This window comes from Coregonus clupeaformis, chromosome 21 (assembly GCF_020615455.1).
Source record: "Coregonus clupeaformis isolate EN_2021a chromosome 21, ASM2061545v1, whole genome shotgun sequence".
In the NCBI taxonomy this organism is placed as follows: Eukaryota; Metazoa; Chordata; class Actinopteri; order Salmoniformes; family Salmonidae; genus Coregonus; species Coregonus clupeaformis.
This window is the reverse complement of record NC_059212.1, coordinates 52282723-52301631: the sequence shown is the minus strand read 5'-3', so window position 1 is coordinate 52301631 and position 18909 is coordinate 52282723. Positions and strand designations below refer to the sequence as shown.

At 44.7% G+C, this 18909-nt stretch overlaps 1 protein-coding gene across 5 annotated transcripts in view; it reads left to right on the top strand.

The window, feature by feature from the left end:
• Nucleotides 1-18909, top strand: part of LOC121535373 (E3 ubiquitin-protein ligase mib1-like) — a 117634-nt gene that overhangs the window by 50864 nt on the left and 47861 nt on the right. The gene's annotated exons all lie outside the window — the stretch shown is intronic.

The following is an 18909-nucleotide window of genomic DNA, read 5'->3' as shown; positions in this document are numbered from 1 at the left end:
TTCCTGATCCTCCCCCTTCTCTCTCTCTCACTCCCACCCTCTTCCCCATATCCCTTAGCCGTTATGCACATTGCTCTTGTCCAACGCATGTCTCTGGTGTCACTGTCAGCCCCCCGTCCCCCAGTTTCCACCCAGCTCCCTACTGCCCTGGTGCCTCCTGCTGATGTTTGAAAATGAGGGTGGTGGTCTATCCAAATGGAACAGGAAGCTATTGTGAGCAGGATTTGGGTTTTAGGCTCATGCACAGGCAGGCAGGCCAGAGGTCACATGCTAGCGCTAATACTGCTGGTCTGCCCACTCAGTACATGTGGATTGGCCCTGGGTGGATTGGCCCTGGGTGGATTGGCCCTGGGAGGCGCTGCTCTAAAAAAAAAAAAAAAACTCTCTCTTTTTTCCACCTCTTTCTCTCTGTTCCTGTGTTCTGTGGGGGGTTCTCTTTTTGTCACTCTTTCTCCCTCCTCACCTGCCCATCCCGTGTTGACGGTGGCAGCAGTTCTGTTGGAGGGTTGAGGAAGGGGGGAGGAGACGATAGATGGATGAATAGATAGCCATTTGTGTGGCGGTGTGAAATGTTCAGTGAGTCTCTAATGAATCTTTACCCCAGCCCAACACATTCCACAAGTCAACACTGCCTGGTGGCAGCTTGTCCTCCCAACCCCCCTCTCTAACCCACTAGCAGGCTAGCCTAGGTGCTGACTGTCCGACCTGACAGACCGAGGCTATGGCTGGGTAGGGGGAAATTTGTTCACGTGTTACCTCTAGGAACCTTTGGAGAATGTTTGTGAATTTGTATGATGGGTGTAAATGTGTTAATGCCAAATATAGTGAAATTTATTTGGGGGTTATGGTTCTGGAAATATGAATGAATGAAGAGTTGGCCAGAGAGAGAGAATTGGAGGTGTCCTACCCAGTTGTTCTCAGAATAAAGATAGCGCAGGGCTGCCTGGGTGGGTGGATGAGCCAGCGCTTCTGTGTTGGAGGTGTGACGTCCCATTTAGGAAATGTCACGGCCGCCCGAGAGGGCGGTGGAATTCCTTCTGGTGGACTAGCTAGCGACTGACTGACTGGCATAAAGGGAGGGAGTGAATTAGCTGAGTGGGTGGCTGTCATCTGGCCCTGCCCCGGCCTGCTGTGGTCTGGGCTAAGAGATACAGTAGCACTGCAGTACTGTGCCCTGCCTGCCTGCCCCTAGCAGGCATTCAGAGAAAGGGAAATCGTGAGGGGGAGAAGTAGAGGGAGAGAAACTGGGTTACTACCACCAGTGCTGTGGGTTCAGTGACACACATCCACTCAGTCAGCCATAACCTCCATCCTCCTCCCCCTAACCTCACTCCTCCACCCCATAACCTCCATCCTCCTCCTCCACCCCATAACCTCCATCCTCCTCCCCCTAACCTCACTCCTCCACCTCAGTGTTGAGCTGTGTGCCTTCAATCCGCTCGCTTCCATCCTCCCATTTTCTGTTTAAAACTCCCGTCCCGTTCATTCACCACACAAACCGACGCTGTTCTTTATTTCTGCTAAAGCCTTGTTATCATTCCCCACCACAACCCTGACGACGACATCCACATTCCAACCGTCCATCCAGAAGTCATCATCGGGACCTTGATTTTGACATGTCCTCAAAACGTACCCCTGCAATCAAAGAAATGATGACTATGATGACCTCCTCCTTTAAAAATTCAGTCTTCAGTCTTATCTTGGCCAGTGAATGAAAAGGCAAGAGGGTACAGTCAAAAATGCAGAAACATCCCATCGCCGTAAGATATTGTATCCCCCCTTAGCAAGTGGGCATAAAAAATGTGAGTTTCCAGTAAGGTAGATGGAGGACAGAGTGAAAAAGAAGAAGAGTTGGCTTTGGCTCAATCTCAGGCAGTCTCCAAGGCAGTGCGGGTTTGAGTTAACAAGTCCGTCATTAGATAGCGACAGGGCTGCAACCGCGATGCCTAATGAGCCAGGCAGAGCGAGACCTCTGCTGCTGCAGCATGTCCGGCCACAGCACAGCCAGGAGAACGCAGGACGGAGAAGAGGGAGGGAGCGAGAAGGAGGAGAAGAGAGCGGGAGAAAGGAGAGAGAGAGGGTAAAGTAAGACAACTGAACAGACAGCAACTTTCCCCCCTCGTTCATTCCACCTTCACCTGCTTCCTTCCATTTTTCGTTCCACACTCCTCCCCGGCCGGTGTTCCCTTTCTCTTTCTTCCCGGTGGTCTATCCAGGCAACCAGAAAGAGCGACCCCAGCAGAGAGGGAGAGAGAAAGAGAGAAGCCCCAAGGGGTTGGTTGGTTAAGTTCTCTTCTGTCCTGCTGACTGGCTGCTACTGTGTGCTGCTACTGCAGAACAGTACATTCCACTCCCCCTTCCGACTGACTATGCTACTCACAGCCAAGCCACGCGCCTAATAACAGATTGCGTCCCTCCGCTAGAGAGGGGGAACGAAAGAGGACGGAGGAGAGAGCGACGTCAGGGCCCATCAGGGGTAAACACCTCATCCGAACGAAAAAAAGGGAGCATATATTACCTGTCAGATCAGTTTCTCATCTGGGGCTGCTACTTCTCTCCTTTCTTGCTCCTCTCCTCTTCTGTAGTGGGGAGAACCATAATGACCTAGAGAGCTTGCACTGCTACTGCAACCATCGTGTGCTGAGTGCACGCCTGACTCGCTGAATCAGCTCTCTGGTTGGGGGAGGGGGGTGAGTGGGGAGCGCCGTAGTTACTAAGGGGGAGGGGAGGAGGGGGAGAGAGTCACACACACACTCACGCCATACCTTTAGGAGGGGAAAGACATTGCGCTGACATGAGGAGCTTGTTGCCATTTGAAAAAGGAGGCAGAAGAAGAGAAACAACTGCAGCACTGATGAAGTCTTTAGTATTATCCCAGTTTACCTATTTGCTTATTGTCTTACCTACGCCTAGCGAACAGTTTTTTTTAAATTATATGAGAAAAAAATATTCAATTTTATTTGGAATGGCAAACCAGACAAAATTAAACGGGCCTATTTATATAATGAATATGAATTAGGAGGACAGAAAATATTAAAGCATTAGACCAATCACTAAAAGCTTCAGTCATACAAAAATTATACTTAAATCCAAACTGGTTCTCTAGCAAACTAGTAAGACTGTCTCACCCAATGTTCAAGAAGGGACTTTTTCCCTTTATTCAGATTACAACCCCTCACTTTCAGGTAATTGAAAAGGAAATCATCTCCCAAATATCACTATTTCTAAAACAAGCCGTAGAAAGTTGGTTGCAATTTCAATTTAATCCTCCAGAAATGACAGAACAAATATTGCAACAAATATTGTGGTTAAACTCAAATATACTAATTTGATTAAAAAAACGTTATTTTTTGAGAAAATGTTTAAAAAAGGTATAATCTTCGTAAATGATATTATCGATAGAAATGGTGGAGTTATGTCGCACATGCAGCTAACAAAAACATATGGAAATGTCTGCTCTACCCAAAATTACAACCAAATAATTGCAGCATTACCGCAAAAATGGAAGAGGAAAGTGGAAGGAGGAAAAAGTAAGGAACTTGTCTGTCGGCCTTGCATTAAAGAACATAATTGGTTAAAGAAAATTGTGATAAATAAAAAAGGTTACCAGTTTAATTTAAGGACCAAAAGATTGACAGCCGTCCCATATAGATTGCAAAATAGTTGGGAAGAGATTTTTGACGTACCGATTCCATGGCATAGTGTTTATGAACTGATACGCAAAACGACGCCGGATTCAAAACGTAGTATTTTTCAATGTAAATTATTATATAAAATTATTGCTACCAATAGAATGTTATTTGTATCGGGGATACAATCTTCCCTGCTCTGCAGATTTGGCTGTGAAGAGACAGAATCATTAGATGATTTGTTTTGGTACTGTCCATTTGTAGCTTGTTTCTGGACACAGGTCCAGGAATGGCTGAAGGATTGCAATATTTGCATGGAGCTGACCCTGCAGATGGCACTACTGGGTGATCTGAAAAGTCATAGTCAATCGATCAATAATATAATAATACTTTTAGCAAAGATGTTTATTTTCAATTCACAAACTGTAGAAACTATGAGAATAGAAAGGTTCAGAACTTTTGTAAAACATCACAGTACAGTTGAAAAATGTATGGCAAATAGATATCCAATATGGATGGTGTTAAGAGATAGATGGGAGGTGTTGAATGGAGCTGAAGGATGGGACTAATAACAACTAATAACAACAAGATAACTAGTGTAAGACATGCGAAAATGATCGGAGGAAGTTCAGGAGTAAAAACAAACAAAATAAAATTAGTGACTGTGTCCATAAAATGTATATAGTATGTATAAGCATGAAGTAGAGGCCTAAGCATTGTTGTTCACTAGTTTACTCCAATTAGGGAGGGGATGGTGGGGTTGGAAAGTAATAAAGGGAAATATATATATTTTTAAAGGATATGTGTGTGTGTGTATGTATGTGTGTGTGTGTGTGTGTATATATATATATATACATACACACACACACACACAGTGGGGAGAACAAGTATTTGATACACTGCCGATTTTGCAGGTTTTCCTACTTACAAAGCATGTAGAGGTCTGTAATTTTTATCATAGGTACACTTCAACTGTGCGAGACGGTATTTAAAACAAAAATCCAGAAAATCACATGGTATGATTTTGAAGTAATTCATTTGCATTTTATTGCATGACATACGTATTTGATCACCTACCAACCAGTAAGAATTCCGGCTCTCACAGACCTGTTCGTTTTTCTTTAAGAAGCCCTCCTGTTCTCCACTCATTACCTATATTAACTGCACCTGTTTGAACTCATTACCTGTATAAAAGACACCTGTCCACACACTCAATCAAACAGACTCCAACCTCTCCACAATGGCCAAGACCAGAGAGCTGTGTAAGGACATCAGGGATAAAATTGTAGACCTACACAAGGCTGGGATGGGCTACAGGACAATAGGCAAGCAGCTTGGTGAGAAGGCAACAACTGTTGGCACAATTATTAGAAAATTGAAGAAGTTCAAGATGACGGTCAATCACCCTCGGTCTGGGGCTCCATGCAAGATCTCATCTCGTGGGGCATCAATGATCATGAGGAAGGTGAGGGATCAGCCCAGAACTACACGGCAGGACCTGGTCATTGACCTGAAGAGAGCTGGGACCACAGTCTCAAAGAAAACCATTAGTAACACACTATTTTTAGATTTTTTGATTCTGTCTCTCACAGTTGAAGTGTACCTATGATAAAAATTGCAGACCTCTACATGCTTTGTAAGTAGGAAAACCTGCAAAATCGGCAGTGTATCAAATACTTGTTCTCCCCACTGTGTGTGTGTGTGTTATGTATGTATATATATATATATATATATATATATATATATATATATATATATATATATATATATATATGCGAGAAAATAAGAAAAAAAAACATATGGGGGATTGGAAGTGATGCAGACAATTACATTGATGTAAGTTACAATCTATCTACAATATTAAAGCTGATCTACCCCCTAAAAAATAAAAAGAACAACTGCAGCACTCCTTTCCACCATGTGCATTCTGAGGGAGAGAGATGGATGGGAGGATGGCCTGGTCTTTAGGAGACAGGCAGAAAGTGTAGCACCCATTCTCCCTCTCCCTCCCTCACTGCCTCTCCGTCTTTCTTCTTATTCAGAACAACACTTCTAAAACAACACTTTTATTATTCAGTGCAACTACTTCACAATGCAGCTGTAGAAAAGCGAGAGGGAGTCCGCCAAATATTGGTGAGGTCTTTGAGTTTGCCATAAAGAATGGGTCTTGATAAGAATTTGCATGTTACACTTACTTCACACAGTCAAAGGAGGAAAAGGGTATGTTATTTAACCAGGTAAAAAATTTAAATAAAATTGTGGCCATTCAAAGTTCACAGCTGGTCTTTACAGTAGAAGGGGCCACACCTCTTTAGGCCAAACCAACCCAGCAGGGGTCACCTCTTCAGAGGGAGAAGGTCACGGTCTAGAGAGGATGAGAGTGGTAGTCGCCTCCTCACAGTTCAGAAAGTGAAGTTACCATTCGTTAGCTAGCTCTCTGTTTATGGCTAGCCAAGCATTTGAAACACGCATTCAGAATCAGTCCCGGGTTGTGGAGCTGCTCCGGTGTCTCTCCCCCACCACCTCCCTGACCATATTTAGTCAAGCAGTGCAAAAAATAGTCCCCCCCCTCCTCTCTCCGCTTCACTCCCCCCTTCCATATTCTCAGCAGCTTTTGGCCACAGACTCCAAGAAGCCTCCATCCAGTTCCCCTGCCTAGCGATTGCACCTCTTGTCCGTCCGTCCTGCGAGGCGTGTAGTGTCTGTTGGTTCGGCCCGGCCCGGGGAGGCGAGCCCCACACTGCCAGCTGCTGCTTCCATTTGCTGCACTCTTTTTAGTACCGCCAAATAAATTGGTCTCCCTCTAATAGTTCCTCTTGTAAATTCCCAATTCCTTTTTTTCCCTGTCCCCTGTTTTACTTCAACTCAACTCCCCCCCTTTTCTCTCCCTCTCCCTCTTTTTAAACCCCCTTCACTCTTTTAAATAGCGCTGAAGAACGCTGTTTAAGGTAGAGCTCACGTCTGCTCAAACTCTATACTTAGAAACACTGTGCATTTGAAAAATGGAGTAGGAGGAGGAGGCAGGTAAAGAGTGATGGTTAGAAGTGGAAAGGGTGCTGGAGAGCAACTGATATAATTACAGTGAGGGAAAAAAGTATTTGATCCCCTGCTGATTTTGGACGTTTGCCCACTGACAAAGAAATGATCAGTCTATAATTTTAATGGTAGGTTTATTTGAACAGTGAGAGACAGAATAACAACAAAAAAATACAGAAAAACGCATGTAAAAAATGTTATAAATTTTGGTCTCATCTGACCACAACACTTTCACCCAGTTCTCCTCTGAATCATTCAGATGTTCATTGGAAAACTTCAGACGGGCATGTATATGTGCTTTCTTGAGCTGGGGGACCTTGCGGGCGCTGCAGGATTTCAGTCCTTCACGGCGTAGTGTGTTACCAATTGTTTTCTTGGTGACTATGGTCCCAGCTGCCTTGAGATCATTGACAAGATCCTCCCGTGTAGTTCTGGGCTGATTCCTAACCGTTGTCATGATCATTGCAACTCCACGAGGTGAGATCTTGCATGGAGCCCCAGGCCGAGGGAGATTGACAGTTATTTTGTGTTTCTTCCATTTGCGAATAATCGCACCAACTGTTGTCACCTTCTCACCAAGCTGCTTGGCAATGGTCTTGTAGCCCATTCCAGCCTTGTGTAGGTCTACAATCTTGTCCCTGACATTCTTGGAGAGCTCTTTGGTCTTGGCCATGGTGGAGAGTTTGGAATCTGATTGATTGATTGCTTCTGTGGACAGGTGTCTTTTATACAGGTAACAAGCTGAGATTAGGAGCACTCCCTTTAAGAGTGTGCTTGTAATCTCAGCTCAATATCTGTATTAAAGACACATGGGAGCCAGACATCTTTCTGATTTGAGAGGGGGTCAAATACTTATTTCCCTCATTAAAATGCAAATCAATTTATAACATTTTTGACATGCGTTTTTCTGGATTTTTTTGTTGTTATTCTGTCTCTCACTGTTCAAATAAACCTACCATTACAATTATAGACTGATCATGTCGTTGTCAGTGGGCAAACGTACAAAATCAGCAGGGGATCAAATACTTTTTTCCCTCACTGTATGCTGGCGAAGTGCTAGTGTCCTTTTCGGCAATGCACGCACATGTGCCTCAGCCAGCCAGCCTCACTTCAAGGCATAGTGCAAGGTTTTTCCCCCCCCCCAAAGGCTTTGTCTTTTCTCCTTTTGAGCTTTCTCTAATTTTCAAGTGGCTTTTTCTATCTTTCCCAAGGCACGGTGGCCACTGAAGAATATCTGTTTAATTAGTAGGTCTCATCACGGGGCACATCTACTGTACTGGAATGTCCTGTGTTCTCGCTCTCTCGCTCTCTCTCTCTCTCTCTCTCTCTCTCTCTCTCTCGCGCCGCCTCTCTCTCTCTCTCGCGCCGCCTCTCTCTCTCTCTCGCGCCGCCTCTCTCTCTCTCTCGCGCCGCCTCTCTCTCTCTCTCTGCTACTACTCCTAGTGACAGTACACCCCCCTGCATTGTAACTTCATTGCCAGAGAAGGTGTATTCCATAATTCCAAGCCCATGTTTTTTCACACCATTTACTGTCATGTCCCCTTTAAGTAATCATATAGAAATGTGTTTGTCATTATAAAAGAGAATTGAACCGCTCAGAGACACAGTAGCTGAGATGGCGAGGGGCTCGTGTTGTGAGGAAGGTGTGTTGTCATCAAAAAGAGTAGGCTTGCGTCATACGTTAGTCTAATGCTCTTCGTTCCACAGCATACCTGCTGCTGATTTCATTTATATATATATCGTCACTAACAAGCTCACTAGCATCACTTCCTCAACTCCACAATATCAAAATTAAAAATGGCTTTTTATGTGGCAGTTGAGAGCAATCCTTGCATAGATTTATGCAATTCAATTAATGTATTGTCAGTGCAATTTATAGCCATTCAATTACATTATCTTTATGGCTGTTACAAGAATTGACCATTTGCCAGGTTGGAATAGATTCATTCCAGGCTAATGTGTCTTCTCTAAGCTTGACCTTACCTGGCCAATGAAAGTGCAGAATTGCAACTGTATAAATGGCAGTCCCGGAATGTCCACATGTTATTGGGCTCTAAAAATGAGTCCTGCTGCAATCTGTCTCCACTTTCCTTTAGCAGACAGGCAGGGTCCTCTTTAAATCAAACCAGCCATAACTCCACAGCCATCATTTCTTCACAGTGGTGATCTCACTTAGTGTCATCAGATCAGAGAGAGGGAGGAGGGCTGTGTGTGTGGGGGAGGGGTTTTGCTTTAGTTATTAGGCTCTGTTCTGCTCTCGACTGGTTTTGTCTCAAATCACCGTCTCTGGAAGTCCTATGTTTATTATGGCTGTGTCCCAAATGGCACAATATGTAGTGCACTGCTTTTGACCAGGGCCCATTTTTGTTGTTATTAGGCTACATTACCTTCTCTTCTTACTTAACCACCTCCACTCAACCACTGTTGGTACATCCCTCCACTCAGTCTCAGCCACCCCTACACACTCAACATCTCTTAATTTCCTTAATTAAGGGTGGCGGGTAGCCTAGCGGTTAGAGCGTTGGGCCAGTAACTGAAAGGTCGCTGGTTCGAATCCCAGAGCTGTGCATATCCCTGATATGACAAAGCAAAAACAGGTTTTTAGAAAAAACGGAAATATCACATTTACATAAGTATTCAGACCCTTTACTCAGTACTTTGTTGAAGCAGTCTTCTTGGGTATGACGCTACAAGCTTGGCACACCTGTATTTGGGGAGCTTCTCCCATTCTTCTCTGCAGATTTATTTGTATTCAACCTTTAACAAGGAAAGTCAGTTAAGAACAAATTCTTATTTACAATGATGGCCTGGCAAAAGGCCTCCTGCGGGGACGGGGGATTAAAAAAAAATAATATAGGACAAAATACACATCACGACAAGAGACACCACAACACTACATAAAGAGAGACACCACAACACTACATAAAGAGAGACACCACAACACTACATAAAGAGAGACACCACAACACTACATAAAGAGAGACACCACAACACTACATAAAGAGATGCCACAACACTACATAAAGAGAGACACCACAACACTACATAAAGAGAGACACCACAACACTACATAAAGAGAGACGCCACAACACTACATAAAGAGAGACACCACAACACTACATAAAGAGAGACACCACAACACTACATAAAGAGAGACACCACAACACTACATAAAGAGACCGAAGACAACAACACAGCATGGTATCAACACAACATGGCAGCAGCACAACACGGTAGCAGCACAAAACATGGTACAAACATTATTGGGCACAGACAACAGCACAAAGGGCAAGAAGGTAGAGACAACAATGCATCATGCGAAGCAGCCACAACTGTCAGTAAGAGTGTACATGATTGAGTCTTTGAATGAAGAGATGGAGATAAAACTGTCCAGTTTGAGTGTTTTTTGCAGCTCGTTCCAGTCGCTAGCTGTAGCGAACTGGAAAGAGGAGTGACCCAGGGATGTGTGTGCTTTGGGGACCTTTAATCGAATGTGACTGGCAGAACGGATGTTGTATGTGGAGGATGAGGGCTGCAGTAGGTATCTCAGATAGGGGGGAGTGAGGCCTAAGAGGGTTTTGTAAATAAGCATCAACCAGTGGGTCTTGTGACGGGTTTACAGAGATGACCAGTTTACAGAGGAGTATAGAGTGCAGTGATATGACCTATAAGGAGCATTGGTGGCAAATCTGATGGCCGAATGGTAAAGAACATTGAGCCGCTCGAGAGCACTCTTACCTGCCGATCTATAAATTATGTCTCCGCAATCTAGCATGGGTAGGATAGTATCTGAATCAGGGTTAGTTTGGCAGCTGGGGTGAAAGAGGAGCGATTACTATAGAGGAAACCAAGTCTAGATTTAACCTTAGCCTGCAGATATGATATGTGCTGAGAGAAGGACAGTGTATCGTCTAGCCATGCTCCCAAGTACTTGTATGAGGTGACTACCTCAAGCTCCAAACCCTCAGAGGTAGTAATCACACCGGTGGGGAAATCACACCGGTGGGGAGAGGGGCATTCTTCTTACCAAGCCACATGACCTTTGTTTTGGAGGTGTTCAGAACAAGTTTAAGGGCAGAGAGCTTGTTGGACACAAAGATAGCTTTGTTGTAGAGCGTTTAACACAACATCCGGGGAGGGGCCTGCTGAGTAGAAGACTATCATCTGCATATAAATGGATGAGAGAGCTTCCTACTGCCTGAGCTATATTGTTGATGTAAATTGAGAAGAGCGTGGGGCCTAGGATCGAGCCCTGGGGTACTCCCTTGGTGACAGGCAGTGGCTGAGACAGCAGATGTTTTTGGGGGCCAAGTTTAAGGATCTCCTTTAGCACCTCGGTCTCCGTGACCGCCTGCAGGGAGAAACTTTGTTGCGGGGCAGGGGAAAAAGAGGGAGGAGCATCGGGGCTAGTCGCATTAGAAGGGGTGGGAGATGAGGAAATGTTGGACGGGCAAGGAGGCATGGCTGAGTCAAATAGGAATCCTGACTTAATGAAGTGGTGATTTAAAGAGCTCAGCCATGTGCTCCTTGTCAGTAACAACCACATCATCAACATTAAGGGACATGGGCAGCTGTGAGGAGGAGGGTTTATTCTCCAGGTGTTTAACTGTTTTCCAGAACTTCTTGGGGTTAGACCCACAGAGAGAGAACGGTTCCTTAAAGTAACTAACTTTGGCCTTCCGAATAGCCTGCGTGCACTTATTTCTCATTTGCCTGAACGAGAGCCAGTCAGCCTGAGTATACGTGTGCCGAGCCTTTCGCCAAATGGAATTCTTGAGGGGGAGTAACTCTGACAGATCACGGTTGAACCAGGGGCTGAACCTGTTTTTAATTATTGTTTTCTTTACGGGGGCGTTTGTTAACAATACCACTGAAAATATTAAAAAAGAAGGTCCAAGTGTCTTCGACAGAGGGGATCAAGCTGATTCTATACCAATTTACAGAGGCCAGGTCATGAAGGAAGGCTTGCTATAAACATAATAATATGCCATTTAGCAGACTTGCTTATTAAAGTTTTTTAGCAAGCGTCTATGACAAATCAGGACAGGTTGTTTCACTGAGCAGCCATTACGAACACAGGCTGTAAAACAGTGATCACTAAGGTCATTACAGAAAACACCAGACTGATACCTACCAGGATTATTTGTGAGGATAACATCAAGGAGAGTAGCCCTTTCTGGGTGTTTGGAGTCTTACCTTGTGGGATTGGTAATAATCTGAGAAAGATATAGGGAGTCCCATTGCTTTAGGACTTGGTCAGGTGGTTTAAGCATGTCCCAGTTTAGGTCACCTAGAAGGACAAATTCAGACTTAGTGTAAGGGGCCAGTAGAGAGCTTAGGGCATTTAGGGTACAGGCCGGTGCTAATGGTGGACAATAACACCTAGCAACAGTCAATAAAGAGCTATTTGAAAGTTTAATGCTTAAAACCAGCAAATCAAATTGTTTTGGGGACAGACTTGGTGGAGACAACCGAGCACTGAAGGTGTTCCTTGGTAAAGATTGCCACTCCACCACTTTTGGAAGATATGTCTTGCCGAAAAAGGTTATAACCAGAAAGGTTAACACCAGTGTTCAAAACACTCTTAACCACGTCTCAGTAATGACCAACACATCTGGATTGGAGCTGTGAACCCACACTTTCAATTGATCCATTTTAGGTAATAAGCTTCTAGTGTTAACGTGCAGAAAACCCAGGCTTTTGCGAGAGCAGAAATCAGTGGAGCAGAAATCAGTGAAGCAGATATCAGAAAACAAGTCAGAATTGGCTCTGCATTGTTGATTTATGACATTTGAATGTGTATTAGATGGCAACAAGATCATATTGTACAGCAATTTCATCAGGTAACATGAATACAAAGCGGCCGAGAGGTGGTTAGAATAGGATGGGAGGCCAGGAGTCCGTGTAACCAATAGAGAGTCAGAGTCCCGAGTGTGGGAACAAACATAGTCTGTCCCACAGTTGGGTAAACAAGCAAGTTCATAGTCAACAAAGCACGCAGGAGTCATGAGGCAAATAGCATAAAGCACAAGAAGAAAATATAACGACTTGGGGCTAGCCATTGTACGTTCAGAGTCACTCGTCCCAACAATGCGTGTGTGCTGGAGGCGAGCGAAAGCTCGGGAGAGACCGGGGAGACAGGCCAGGGCAGACGGTGAACAGATCGCTAGGTGGAATCCAAGCAGCAGTGCAGCAGGCAACGGGAGTAGGTGTCCTGTGGTTGTTGTAGTTTGGAGATTGCGAGGATGATATCTTCTGATGTGATCAAAGATCCTCTCAAGCTCTTTAAGGTTGGATGACGAGCGTCGCTGCACAGCTATTTTCATGTCTCTCCAGAGATGTTAGATCGGGTTCAAGTCCGGGCTCTGGCTGGGCCACTCAAGGACATTCAAGACTTGTCCCGAAGCCACTCCTGCGTTGTCTTGGCTCTGTGCTTAGGGCCGTTGTCCTGCTGGAAGGTGAATCTTCGCCACAGTCTGAGGTCCTGAGTGCTCTGGAGCAGGTTTTCATCAAGGATCTCTCTGTACTTTGCTCCGTTCATCTTTCCCTCGATCCTGACTAGTCTCCCAGTCCCTGCCGCTAAAAAACATCCCCACAGCATGATGCTGCCACCACCATGCTTCACAGTAGGGATGGTGCCAGGTTTCCTCCAGACGTGACACTTGGCATTCAGGCCAAAGTGTTAAATCTTGGTTTCATCAGACCAGAGAATCTTGTTTCTCATGGTCTGAGAGTCCTTTGGGTGCCTTTCGGCAAACTCCAAGCGGGCTTTCGTGTGCCTTTTACTGAGGAGTGGCTTCCGTCTGGCCACTCAACCATAAAGGCCTGATTGGTGGAGTGCTTCAGAGATGGTTGTCCTTCTGGAAGGTTCTCCCATCTCCACAGAGGAACTCTGGAGCTCTGTCAAAGTGACCATTGGGTTCTTGGTCACCTCCCTGACCAAGGAATTTCTCCCCCGATTGCTCAGTTTGGCCGGGCGGCCAGCTCTAGGAAGAGTCTTGGTGGTTCCAAACTTCTTCCATTTAAGAATGATGGAGGCCACTGTGTTCTTGGGGACCTTCAATGCTGCAGAAATGTTTTGGTACCCTTCCCCAGATCTGTACCTCAACACAATCCTGCATCGGAGCTCTACGGACAATTCCTTCAACCTCATGGCTTGGTTTTTGCTCTGACATGCACTGTCAACTGTGGGACCTTTCATATAGACAGTGGTGTGCCTTTCCAAATCATGTTCAATCAATTTAATTTAGCACAGGTGGACTCGAATCAAGTTGTAGAAACCTGAGCTCAATTTCGAGTCTCATAGCGAAGGGTCTGAATACTTATGTAAATAAGGTATTTCTAAAAACCTGTTTTCACTTTGTCATTATGGGGTATTGTGTGTAGATTGAGGATTTTTATTTATTTAATCCATTTAAGAATAAGGCTGTAACGTAACAAAATGTGGAAAAAGTAAAGGGGTCTGAATACTTTCCGAATGCACTGTATAAGCACCCACCAAACAATTATAATATTATTATTATTATCATAATTTCCACACTCCTCCAGTCAGGCACGTTTGTCAATGTGCTGCATCCCCCAGCCACTACTGTGTGTGAGGTAGGTAGGTAGGTCTACTATGCAGTAAGTAGCAGGAGAGAGGAGGCTGGCTGTCCCACTGCCCAGTAGGGAGGCTTCAAGCATGACTCCACTCCATCTGTCAAACTAATGGTGCCTCTCTCTGCTGATTCACATTCATTCACTGGCCAGCTCTCTTCTCAGCAAACTTTGTACATCAGCATTATTCTTTCATAACTCTTGTCTTTACTATGATGTGATGCTAACTGTCTTTACTTTGATGTAATGCTAACTGTCTTTTTTTTTTCACCTTTATTTAACCAGGTAAGCCAGTTGAGAACAAGTTCTCATTTACAACTGCGACCTGGCCAAGATCTTTATTATGATGTGATGCTAACTGTCTTTATTATGATGTGATGCTTGCTTAGCTCCTACTACCACTTTAGATCCCCTTGACTCTGGCTTGACATCGTCTGTATGTTGAATGAATGAATTAAGATGGAGCAGTCTACACACTTTACTATTTGTGTGCGGGGTTGATAGGTCTTGATGCTGCAGTGTTGTTAAGTCCTTATTAATTCCAGGCCCTACTTATTAGCTATAGGGCTTTTTAGTTTTTCTTGGTTAGGTCACGTTGTCAGGAGGAAAAACTCCAGGTCAGATGGGTCATGTCGTCAAGAAAAACTCCTGTCCCTAATGATAAGGGAAACACTCTTTTCACGCCACTTCGATACTGAAGTAGTATTAATGTAGCAGGTTAGGAGACTGAGGTTAGGGTTAGGTAATGGGTTAGGGTTAGCGAAAATGCTCTCCTGACCTGCTACGAATATCACTTTGTGTCGAAGTGGTGTGAAAAGAGTGTGTCCCCTAATGATAAACACTGTGGTGTGTCTGACTGGTCCCTCGCTAGTCTCCACCCTGCCCAGCCCAACGTGAACCAAGCCCAGAAGTTTAATCAGCAGACAGTCATCCGCCTCTGCAGCCCCACCACAGCATCACCCAGCTATGCCCAGCAGCCTCACATGCATCCTGTCTGCCTGGATGATGAATAGTATGGGCTGGATGTGTAGCTCATCAGATAATCAATCAATAAGAGAAGGATGGGGCCACAGCACTAATGGATGAGTTTGGTTTCAGCTAGATAAAGGTTTCCCTTTACTCTCTTACTTAAAGGAGCAATCCGCAGTTGAGACAATAACAAAGCGTTTCCCCGCCACTGTTTTGAGGGATGGGGCTGGAGAAATATAACCACACTCAAATTCATACACAGGTCTATAGATGCAAGGACTGACCATCCATGATATCAACATTATAGTTTTAGCCATGTTTTGAGGCTATACAGTGTTTGTTTACTTTTAATTTGTTTACAAACACTGGAGGAAAACAATCTTATTTTGTGTTCTGATGGGGTATGACCGTTGAGCTAAGCTCATGAGACATAAATTAGATTATTCAAGAATCAATTGGTACATACACTATATATACAAATGTATGTGGTCACCCCTTCAAATTAGTGGATTCGGCTATTTCAGCCTCACCTGTTGCGTTGGGCCATTAACCGAAAGGTTGCTGGTTCGAATCCCCGGGTGGACTAGATGAAAAAGGCACTTAACAATAATTGCTCCTATAAGTCGCTCTGGATAAGAGCGTCTGCTAAATGACTAAAATTAAAACATTTAAAATAGTACGCTGGCCAAAAGTAGTGTGTTATATAGGGAATAGGCCAGGGTACTATTTCGCCCAAGTGCTAGTTTGGGTTTAGTTTGAAACTTCTTTGCTGTATCATATTACACATTTACCATACACCTAAATGACATCCACTACCAACCTCTTCTGAGGTAACCCGTGTGGCGTGCAGAGGACGACTTAAATTCATCCCTAACCCAACCCAGCCAACCACAGTGTCCAGACTGTCTGTCCACCTCTCTCTCTCTCTCTCAGCGCTGGGATCTGTCCAACAGATCAGCCAGAGGACAAGCCGATACAAGCCTGAATCCCCCTGCGTCAAATCAGAACGCCCACACCTCCTCCGGGGGCCGGGCCAAGCGTGGCTCTGGGCCAATAGATAAGCTTGGCTGTGCTGTAACGCTCTTTCTCTCGCCGTCTCTGGCTCTCTCCCTCTTTCTCTGTTTCTCTCTCTTTCTCTGTGGTGTGCTGTCAACATCAGTTCATAGGCACTATGCTGCTTTAGCACATGTAGGGGAGTGCTGCTCTCCTCCTCAACCACTCGAGGAGCTTTTGGGGGTGAGACACACACCTACAAGTGCATGTACACACACACATTCACCTACATAAAGTACGGACACGCGTAAATGGAACCGACAAAAGACTGCATTGTGTAGCACTACTGTACAGTATATATGAAACAGTGGTAGGGTGTGTACTGTGCGCTGATCTGACAAACCTAGAAGGAGCAGGATTTATTTGTGTTGGTTCCCTTTAAGTGCTTAAGTGATGCAGGTGATAAATATAGGAGCTGAAGGTGATATACTTCCACTACATTGTTGACAGGGGTCTATGAATGTTTTGATGTATTGGAACGGCTGTCGGGATTTATTTGCATGCGCAACTTGATGGTGCTTTATCGTCAATGATAGTGTTTTGGCGTGTGGTGTTGTGGTGCGTGTCCTCTTGTCTGTAGTAGGACACTGTTGACTATGTTATCATTGGTATTTTATTCAGGATTATTGTAGGTAATGAAATTCTGACTTGCCAACTTTGTAGCTAGGTTAAGAAGTTTACTGCTCAAAGCTTCATAATGGGGATCTAGATCATGTTGTGCACATGAACCCAAATTCACCACACTGGTTTAGAAGTCCATGTTTCATGCATGCAGTAACATAATGGCTAAAAACATACTAGATCTGTAATAGTATAGAATGGCGCCAGAGAAGATGGCTGCCGTTTTACAGCCCTCTAACCAATTGTACTATTATGTGTTTTTCCGCGTTATTTGTAATTTATTCTGTACATAATGTTTCTGCCATCGTCTCTTATAACCATAAAGAGCTTCTGGATATCAGGACAGCGATTACTCACCTCGTATTGGACAACGATTTTTTCTTCAACAAGTCGGACGCAAAGGATATCCTACAGACACCCGACAAGGCCCAAATCCCTGTCATTCGCATGAGAAAGAGATGGAGATATCGTGGACGTAGGTCAGGGTGCCTTGTAAGGATCCGACGGCGAGCGAGTAAACTGCCTCTTCCATCAATCCTATTAGCCAATGTTCAATCATTTGAAAATAAATTAGATGACCTAAGATTACGTTTATCCTACCAACGGGACATTAAAAACAGTAATATATTATGTTTCACCGAGTCGTGGCTGAACGACGACATGGACAACATACAGCTAGCGGGCTATATGCTACATCGGCAGCATAGAACAGCTGACTCCGGTAAGACAAGGGGTGGCGGTCTGTGTATATTTGTAAACAACAGCTGGTGCACAAAATCAAATACTAAGGAAGTCTCAAGGTTTTGCTCGCCTGAGGTAGAGTATCTTATGATAAGCTGTAGACCACACTATTTACCAAGAGAGTTTTCATCTATATTTTTCATAGCTGTCTATTTACCACCACAAACCAATGCTGGCATTAAGATTGCACTCAATGAGGTGTATAAGGCCATAAGTGAACAGGAAAACACTCATCCAGAGGCAGCGTTCCTAGTGGCCGGGGACTTTAATGCAGGGAAACTTAAATCAGTTTTACCTAATTTCTACCAGCATGTTAAATGTGCAACAAGAGGAAAAAAACTCTAGACCACCTTTACTCCACACACAGAGACGCATACAAAGCTCTCCCTCGCCCTCCATTTGGCAAATCTGACCATAACTCTATCCTCCTGATTCCTGCTTATAAGCAAAAACTAAAGCAGGAAGCACCAGTGACTCGGTTAATAAAAAAGTGGTCAGATGACGCAGATGCTAAGCTACAGGACTGTTTTGCTAGCACAGACTGGAACATGTTCCGGGATTCTTCAGATAGCATTGAGGAGTACACCACATCAGTCACTGGCTTCATCAATAAGTGCATCGATGACGTCGTCTCCACAGTGATCATACGTACATACCCCAACCAGAAGCCATAGATTACAGGCAACATCCGCACTGAGCTAAAGGGTAGAGCTGCCGCTTTCAAGGAGCGGGACTCTAACCCGGACGCTTATAAGAAATCACGCTATGCCCTCCGACGAACCATCAAACAGGCAAAGAGTCAGTACAGGACTAAGATTGAATCGTACTACACCGGCTCTGACGCTCGTCGGATGTGGCAGGGCTTAAAAACTATTACAGACTACAAAGGGAAGCACAGCCGCGAGCTGCCCAGTGACACAAGACTTCCAGATGAGCTAAACCACTTCTATGCTCGCTTCGAGGCAAGCAACACTGAAGCATGCATGAGAGCACCAGCTGTTCCGGATGACTATGTGATCATGCTCTCCGTAGCCAATGTGAGTAAGACTTTTAAGCAGGTCAACATTCACAAGGCCGCAGGGCCAGGACGTGTACTCCGAGCATGTGCTGACCAACTGGCAAGTGTCTTCACTGACATTTTCAACATGTCCCTGACTGAGTCTGTAATACCAACATGTTTCAAGCGGACCACCATAGTCCCTGTGCCCAAGGACACTAAGATAACCTGCCTAAATGACTACCGACCCGTAGCACTGACGTCTGT